The following is an 8852-nucleotide window of genomic DNA, read 5'->3' as shown; positions in this document are numbered from 1 at the left end:
TCCCTCGGTACACAGACTCTACCACGGAAACACAGTACTCCTTTACTATTCAACCCAAAATCCAAAGTTTCCCTATTCTCAACCTGACGGAAACGAGGAACCAGTGAATCATCCAATAACTATTTACCATTAATCTGTTTGGTCCACGTCGGTCTAACTTGTAGCTTAGCCAACAAGCTACCATCATCAAACAAGCTGAGACGAGCAAACATCGCTCTCAAATCAGATACAACCCTACGGCTCAGTGCGTCCGCTACGACGTTAGCCTTACTAGGATGGTACTCAATTGAGCAATCATAGTCCTTAAGCAAATCTATCCATCTTCGCTGCCTAAGATTCAACTCCTTCTGAGTGAGGAGGTACTTAAGACTCTTGTGATCTGTGTAAATAGTACACTTCTCACCGTAGAGATAATGCCTCCAAATTTTCAATGCGAATACCACCGCAGCTAACTCCAAGTCATGAGTAGGGTAATTCACCTTGTGAGGCTTAAGCTGATGAGACACTGAAATGACGAAAATGTACAAGTGTACACAATCGCAACAAGTAATAAAGTGGCAAGTAAATGTCAAGTTATCGTACCCACAGGGACTGTAAAAAGGAATATTTATGAAATTAATGTTAAAACACTTTGGTGATGGAAAATATTTTGGTTTAAAGATGATTAAAAACTAAGGGTTAAAAACTAAGTAAAATAAATTTAAAAATAAAAAGGTTCTAATGCACGATTTCAAATAATGTTTAATCAAGATGATATAATTGTGTTGGATTAATTACATTCCTTTAAATTAGAATTATTAAACTTATGTTATACTACTACGAACAAATTCACGGCAACTCGATAATTTGCTAACTACTGCTCATACATACTTATTAAATTAATCAATCTCTTGAACATTTTTCAATGTCAATCCAAGCGATTAATCAATCTTCACAAGCATATAAAAGATCAAGTGAGGTAACAAAGTATTTCTACCTTGACACCGTTTAGTCACAATAATCTTGCAAGTTATGCAAGACATATGTATCGCCAAATACAATGCTAAATTAACTTCAGCTACCTTAGAAGAATAAACATGCATTGATTAAGTATTGTGTCGATTAATTACAATTTCAATATGATTTAATAATTAATTCATTAGTTATCTAACAATTAATATTGCAAGAATAACTTAGGCATGATTTTACTTAATCAAGCATCTTACCGAGGCCTATAATAACACAAACACAATTTCAATAATTCAAGCAGGCAAAATAAAATCAACCCAACACGGATTAAATTCAAGCTAGATTGATTAAAATAATCATTTCAATAGCATAAATATTCATAAACGTGTTTGTAACAACGGAATTTAAAAAGATAGGGAATAAAAAGCAAATCTTGTGTTTCTCCGTGGCTTGACTAATTGCTCCGTTCTTCGTTCTTCGTTGTCATCAGCAATAAGGATAGGATTCCGAGCAAGGTTTGCTCTGTTTCCTTGATTCATATGCTCAAAGTTTATCTCTTTGGTCCTTCTCTGGTTTGCTTGTCTTCTTCGCTGTCGAAAGGTTCGTTCTATTTCAGGGTCTACAAGGCGTGAGTCGATAATCTGGTCAATACTTATAAACACCTAACATAATCATATAAAGATTAATTAAGTAAAAATTTAAACAGGAAAATAAATAAACCAAAATGTAAAAAAGATCCACAAAATAATGGCTTTTTAAAAAAAAAACAGTCCCCAACAACGGCGCCAAAAACTTCGTTCTCCATTTTCCTCGGCTATCAAGGTGACTTATGAACACTTTAATTGCTACTCAACAATGGCTAATGAGGACCTCTTTCCCAAGAGAAGAAATTGGCACTTGAACAAAAGGGAAAATGGGAAGGAAATGTTGAGAGAAATTGAGAGAGGAGAAGAGAGAATGAGAGTGTGAGGGAAAATAGTAAATTCCATCAGCAAAAGAGACCCCCCTTGGCTGGCCACACAAATGGCAAAGTTGAGAGATTCAACTTTGCTAAAAATAGCCTGGGGCAAATCCATATTGCCACATTTTTTGGAGGGTTCTGAATGCAAGGTTGAAAGTTCTTCAAGGGATTCTTTGGAAGCTTATTTAGTCAGGTAAAATGCTGATTTGGGTCAGCATATGGACGATTATGGGCAGCCCAATTGGTGGCTAGTTTGGTTCACTAGATTCGGTTCAACCAATGCGGTTCAACTGGACTCTTTTTTTCCATAATTAATTAATAATAATTTATTTAGCCCAAATTAAATTAGGAATAAATTAAAATTAATTATATTATGAATTAACACACATTTTTTGACCATATTAGGCTCGAAATAAATTTTCCTCGATGCTTCAAATTGCTTCTCAGTTTTATTCTTCAAGCATTGTCTACAGAGTCAATTTTTGCCCTTTGTGCGAATCTGTCAAAAATATTCAAAGTTAATCAAAATTAACTATAAAATTAATTAAAATTCATCATGTTCATATTTTTAACATAATTTAATTATTTTATAATATTCAATTATTGTTCGACAAGAATTTAACCGAAATAGCATGATTTTAAGTTAAAAAGGGCATGTAAAAACACATAAATTTTCGTGTTTCCACACCCCCAAACTTAATTCATTGCTCGTCCCGAGTAATGCACAAATTTGAAAAGAATTTTCTCGAAAACACTATTTGAAAAAATCCTTTAGAACAACATTCTTCCCAAAATCATGAAATCAATATACTTATACTCAAAAACAAGAAATTTGATAATTATGCTACTCAAGTATATATATCGTTCAAATTAATCTCAACAATTACTACAATAGCAAAATTAGACTAAACATTTCTTAATAAAGACATGCTAATCCCTACCAATTTGATTTTAATCCCTTATTCAAAATTAACCTGCAATCATTAAGCTTAACTGATGTCTTCATATGTTAAACAGAGCAATTTCTCTCCACTAATGTAAGTAACATTGGAACTTTGAATCAATAGGTCTTTAACAAGGTTGAAATGTGGCTGGGCTTAGAGGTAGGTAAAAGATAGATAATTTTAGGTTTAAAATAGCCCTAGACTCAGCTTGTATCGGACCTTTCGAAATAATTACCTTCAATACATCAACTTTTCTTTCCTTTTCACATGCTCTTTAGTGCAATTTACTTCAAGTACATATTTTTTTTTCGAGTATTTTACTGCATGTACTACAATTTTTAGAGCATTTCATACTTCTTTGCAACTGCCCTAAACTTATTTTCAAAGAATACTCTGAATAGTAATGAGTCTAGTGTTTGAGACATTTTTAAGATAATTAAGAAAAGTGATGGCTAACTTTGTAAGGGTTCAAATAAAATTAGGCCATAAAGTCTCAAAGTTGGGTTTCAAAGGATAAAAATTTCATCATGGTTGGCTTGAAAGGCTCAAACGGTCCAAACAAAAGTTGCCTAAATCATTTTCAACATTCCATGCTTTTTAGGATTTCGCCTAAAGAAACTACTAAGTCAATTCTAAAGACTTAAACTTTCATGCATGCATAACTTTCCTAAAGAACTAAAATTTTATGGGTTGATTTGCATGCTTTATTAGAAATACATTTCATGTCATTATTAAGCTAACATAACAATTTATTGAAATAATCAAACTTTATTCATACTTAAATTTAGCATACTTAACAAAATTCAAATTTATTGAACAAAAATATATCATATTCATAATTAAAAGAAAAATTTTATTCTGAGTGAAAATAATTTCAATTTTCGGTCCCCCAACTTAAAATGAACAATGTCCTCATTATTTAAAGTGAATAGATACTATACACCAAGTAGGATTAGAGAAAAGAGGAGGTGAGTCAATTTGTCTGCTTAAGTACCAAGCTCATCCTAGATCCAATCCTAGACATGTATATACCTATTGCCACACTTTAGACTTTACTACTTGTCCATATTTACTTTTGACTCCCATCCCTTATTTATTATGCAGAAATAAAAAATTCCTAATTAATCCTAATTCTAAGCTAAGTTGATAAAAATTAATATATAAATTATAAATAATATAATTATATATTAAATTTTATCAAATTATTAATAATATTAAAGATATTTATTCTAGATGCTTTTTGAAAATATTCACAAAGAAAGGCACCTAGTTTTTTTTATTTACGAAAAAAATGACTAAATTTTAAAAATAATTCAATTATGTCCCCAAACTTAATGAAAATTTTGCAAATTAAAAATTGGATCAAAATTGACCCTTTTATTAGAAACTAAAAATTTATTTTTCCATTTACGGGATAATTTCTTGGAAAATATATGTCAAAATAAATTCCTAGGAAATATTGGAGGGGTCACAAACGGTCTCGCTTAAGTTCCAATCGCCTAGACAGAATTTATTTAAACATAATTTACCCGAAAATATACCATAAATCATTTATTAAAAAAACAAAAAATTAAGTATCCGATAAAGAGAACGAAATTTTATCCTGTTCAATTTTATCTCCCCAATAATGTTTCAGGCACTGAGCATTAACTCAGAAATTACCTCCCATACCTTGGAGTTCAACAACTCCGTATGGATAGACTTGGTGAATAGTAAATGGAACGGACCAACGTGATTTTAGCTTATCTAGAAAGAACTTCGACCTGGAATTGAACAACAAGACTTGCTGACCTACTTCAGATTCTCGAACTCGAATGTGGTTGTCATGCCATTTATTGAGTCTTTCTTTAAGTAATTTGACATTTTCATATGAGAACATTCGGAACTCTTCTAACCCATTGAGTTGGAACATCCGTTTCTCTTTCGTGACCTTAGGATCAAAATTAAGCTATTGAAGAGCCCAGTAAGCTTTGTGCTTTAATTCCAATGGTAGATGACAGGCTTTCCCAAAGACCAACCTATAGGGTGACATCCCTAACGGTGTCTTGTATGCTGTTCTATAAGCCCATAAAGCATCATCTAATCTTGTGGACCAATCTCGTCGGTTCGGGCAGACTACCTTCTCATGCATGCCTTTGATCTCATTATTTTCCAGTTCAGCTTGCCCATTCGTCTATGGATGGTAAGCTGTTGCAACGTTGTGCTTCACTCCGTGCTTGTCTAATAACCATTTTAACCACTTGTTCACAAAGTGGGATCCTTCATCACTGATGATAGCTCTTGGGGTTCCAAACCTTGTGAGCACATACTTCTGTAGAAACTTCATCACAACCTTAGCATCATTTGTCGGATATGCCTCAGCCTCGACCCACTTAGACACATAGTCTACTGCTACTAGTATGTACTTGTGACCGCAAGAAGGAGAAAAAGGACCAAGAAAGTCAATACCCCATACATCGAACAACTCTACCTCAATGATGTTTGTTTGAGGCATCTCATTTCTGTTGGTGACATTTCCAACCCTTTGACATCGATCACAGCTCTTCACATAAGCATATGCATCCTTGAATAGTGTTGGCCAAAAGAACCCGACTTGTAATACTTTGGCTGCTGTATGTGTACCTCCGAAGTGTCCCCCACTTGGAGTTGAGTGATAGTGGTATAAAATCTTCGGTTTTCATCTTCTGCCACGCATCTCTTGATCATCTGATCTACACACTTTTTAAACACATATGGCTTTTCCCAGAAATAGTACTTCACATTGTGAAGAAACTTTTTCCTTTGCTGATAAGTTTTATCAATTCGCATCAAACCACAAACTAAATAGTTAGCAATATCAACAAACCAAGGGGTATTGTGGACATGATTACCTTCAGGATATGTTCATCTGGAAACGTCTCCTGAATTGGTATAAGAGGAGAACTCCCTTACTGTGGCTCCAATCTAGACAAGTGGTCTGCTACTTGATTTTTGAATCCCTTTTGATCTTGAATTTCTAGATCGAACTTTTGAAGTAGAAGTATCCATCGGTTCAGCCTCAGCTTAGCATCTTTCTTCGCAAGTAAATACTTAATTACTGAGTGGTCCGTATAGACAGTCACTTTGGTACCTACCAGATAAGACCGAAACTTGTCGAAGGCAAACACAATAGCAAGTAACTCTTTTTTTGTTGCCGTATAATTCAGTTGAGATCCTGTTAGGGTTCAACTTGCGTAGTAGATGGGATGAAAAACTTTGTTCCTTTGCTAGCCAAGACAGCTCCAATTGCGAAGTCACTTGCGTCACACATCAATTCGAATGGCAAATCCCAGTCTGGTGTGACGATTATGGGTGCCGTGACTAATCAACTCTTGAAATCGTTGAAGGCTTTTAAGCATTCCTCATCAAACTTGAATATAGAGTCCTTCTCCAATAATTTGCATAAGGGTTTAGCAACTTTGGAGAAGTCCTTAATAAATCTTCGATAAAAATCGGCGTGACCCAAAAAGCTCCTAACACCCTTTACAGATGTTGGAGGTGAGAGTCTCTCAATAATGTCTATGTTTGCTTTGTCTACCTCGATCCTATGTCTCATTATCCGATTCCCTAGAACAACTCATTCTCGTACCATAAATGACACTTTTTCCAGTTGAGTACGAGATTCATTTTTTCGTATCGCCTGAGTACCTTAGTTAGATTGGCTAAGCAATCATCGTAAGTATCTCTGAATACTGAAAAATTGTCCATAAAAACTTCCAAATATTTCTCAACCATGTTAGTAAAAATAGACATCATACATCTTTGAAATGTAGCAGGTGCATTACATAAACCAAATGGCATGCGTCTAAATGCAAACGTACCGTACGGACAAGTGAATGTTGTTTTGTGTTGATCTTTCGGTGCTACTATAATCTAATTATACCCTGAGTATCCATCAAGAAAATAGAAGTAATCTCGTCCTACGAGTCTATCAGCATCTGGTCCAAGAACGGCAAAGGAAAGTGGTCTTTCCTAGTCGCATTGTTCAACTTCCGATAATCGATACAGATTCTCCATCCTGTAACCGTTCTAGTCGATATCAACTTGTTGTTCTCGTTCTCTATGACTGTGATACCTCCTTTTTTTGGCACACACTGGATCGGGCTTACCCATGAACTGTCTGAGATGGGATAGATGATACCCGCATCTAATCACTTGATGATCTCTTTTTTTACTACATCTTTCATGATGGAGTTCAGTCTTCGTTGTCCGTCGGTCGTCCCTTTTTTGCCATCTTCCAGGATAATCTTGTGCATGCATACCTTCGTCAGAGCTATCGTCTCAAATTCTCCAAGTCTTCCTTTCTTAGACAAGATATCTTTCATGAACTTGATGTAGTTTCGACATTTGCTCAAGTGCTTCAACCAACGGGATGTTGATGTGAAGTTTCTTGAGTACGTCAAGGAACTTCTTGAATTAAATCTACTGATTCTGTTTCTAAAGTCTTTGAGGGTAGGGTGGTGGTGGTTTCATTACTGGGACTGATTCTGGCTGATTTGTCCTTAGCGGCAATTCTGCATCTAACGACATTGTTAGTTGATCAGAATTAGCTGGTTCTGAGGTTACTTTGTCGGGTTTTGCAGATTCTGGTTATGGTGAAACTAGAATTTCAACACTTGGTTGAACTTCTTTTGAATCTTGAGTGTCAGCTGGCTCCATTTCAACTTCAATAGTGTTGGGTTCTACTGTCTTTCCGCTCCTCAATGTCAATGCTTTACAATGTTCCTTCCCCATATTTCTATGATTCTCTGTGTCACTAGGTAGAGCACTTTGTGGTCGGTTCCTGAGTTCAGTAGCAAGCTGGCCCACTTGATTCATCAAATTCCTTAAAGTGGCATCATTTTTCGCTATGTATTCCTTCAATAGATTCTCTAAGTTATTGGATGGTTCCACTTGGGTTTGTTTCTGAACTTGTTGGGGGAAAATAGGTGGCTAAGTTGGTCTAGGTTGGGCGTAAGTGTTACTGGTTCTAGCCCCTTGGTTACTCTAGGAAAAATTCGGGTGATTTTGCCATGATGAGTTATAAAAGTTGGATTGCAGTCCTTGCCTCCCTCGGTTTTGGTTTTGGTTACCCATGTAATATACGGATTCGGGGTTCGATGGACATTCTTCAAACAAATGTCCTTCCCTGCAACACACACAGGCTATATTCTCAAATTGGTGAGGTGGTTGGGCTGCAAAATTAATAGACATATTAGTGGTAAGATTCTTAAGCATTTAGGATATTGAAGATACCTGAGATGCGAGTGAAGTGAGAGCGTCCACTTCATGTATTTCGATGACTCGTCTTCCTGATGCTGCTCGATTGGTTGACCATTGGTAATTGTTGCTGGCAATCCTCTTAATAATTTCATAAGCCTCATTATAAGACGTAGAAAGGAGAGCACCATTAGCAGAGGCGTCCATTACCATCCTCGTGTGAGCATTGAGACCATTATAGAATGTCTTAAGTTGAATGCAATGTGGGATTCCATGATGAGGGCACTTTCATAATAACTCTTTGTACCTTTCTCATGCCTCATACAGGGACTCATCATCCATTTGTTGGAAGGCAGTGATCTCATTCCTCAACTTGGCATTCTTGCTCGAGGGGAAATACTTCATGAGGAATCTCTCAGCTAACTCTTGCCATGTAGAAATGGAGATCGGTGGCAATGAGTTCAACCAGGCTAACTCCGTTTCCTTGATTCATATGCTCAAAGTTTATCTCTTCGGTCCTTCTCTAGTTCGCTTATCTTCTTCGTTGTCGAAAGGTTCGTTCTATTTCAGGGTCCACAAGGAGTAAGTCGATAATCTGGTCAATACTCTTAAATACCTAAAATAATCACAGAAAGATTAATTAAGTAAATATTTAAACAGGAAAATAAATAAACCAAATTGTAAAAAAAGATTCACAAATAATGGTTTTTTTTAAAAAAAACAGTCCCCGACAACGGCGCCAAAAACTTGAAACGACGAAAATGTGCAAGTGTACACAATCG

At 35.7% G+C, this 8852-nt stretch overlaps 1 non-coding gene across 1 annotated transcript; it reads left to right on the top strand.

Annotated features, from left to right (window-relative positions):
* The first annotated feature begins 8338 nt into the window (after window positions 1–8338).
* On the top strand, window positions 8339–8445 carry LOC121215866 (small nucleolar RNA R71). The gene has a single exon (XR_005911836.1). It is a non-coding gene; the product is annotated as a small nucleolar RNA R71 (small nucleolar RNA).
* Window positions 8446–8852: the final 407 nt, after the last annotated feature.

Source organism: Gossypium hirsutum, chromosome D03 (assembly GCF_007990345.1).
Source record: "Gossypium hirsutum isolate 1008001.06 chromosome D03, Gossypium_hirsutum_v2.1, whole genome shotgun sequence".
In the NCBI taxonomy this organism is placed as follows: Eukaryota; Viridiplantae; Streptophyta; class Magnoliopsida; order Malvales; family Malvaceae; genus Gossypium; species Gossypium hirsutum.
This window is presented reverse-complemented; position numbering and strand designations above follow the sequence as displayed.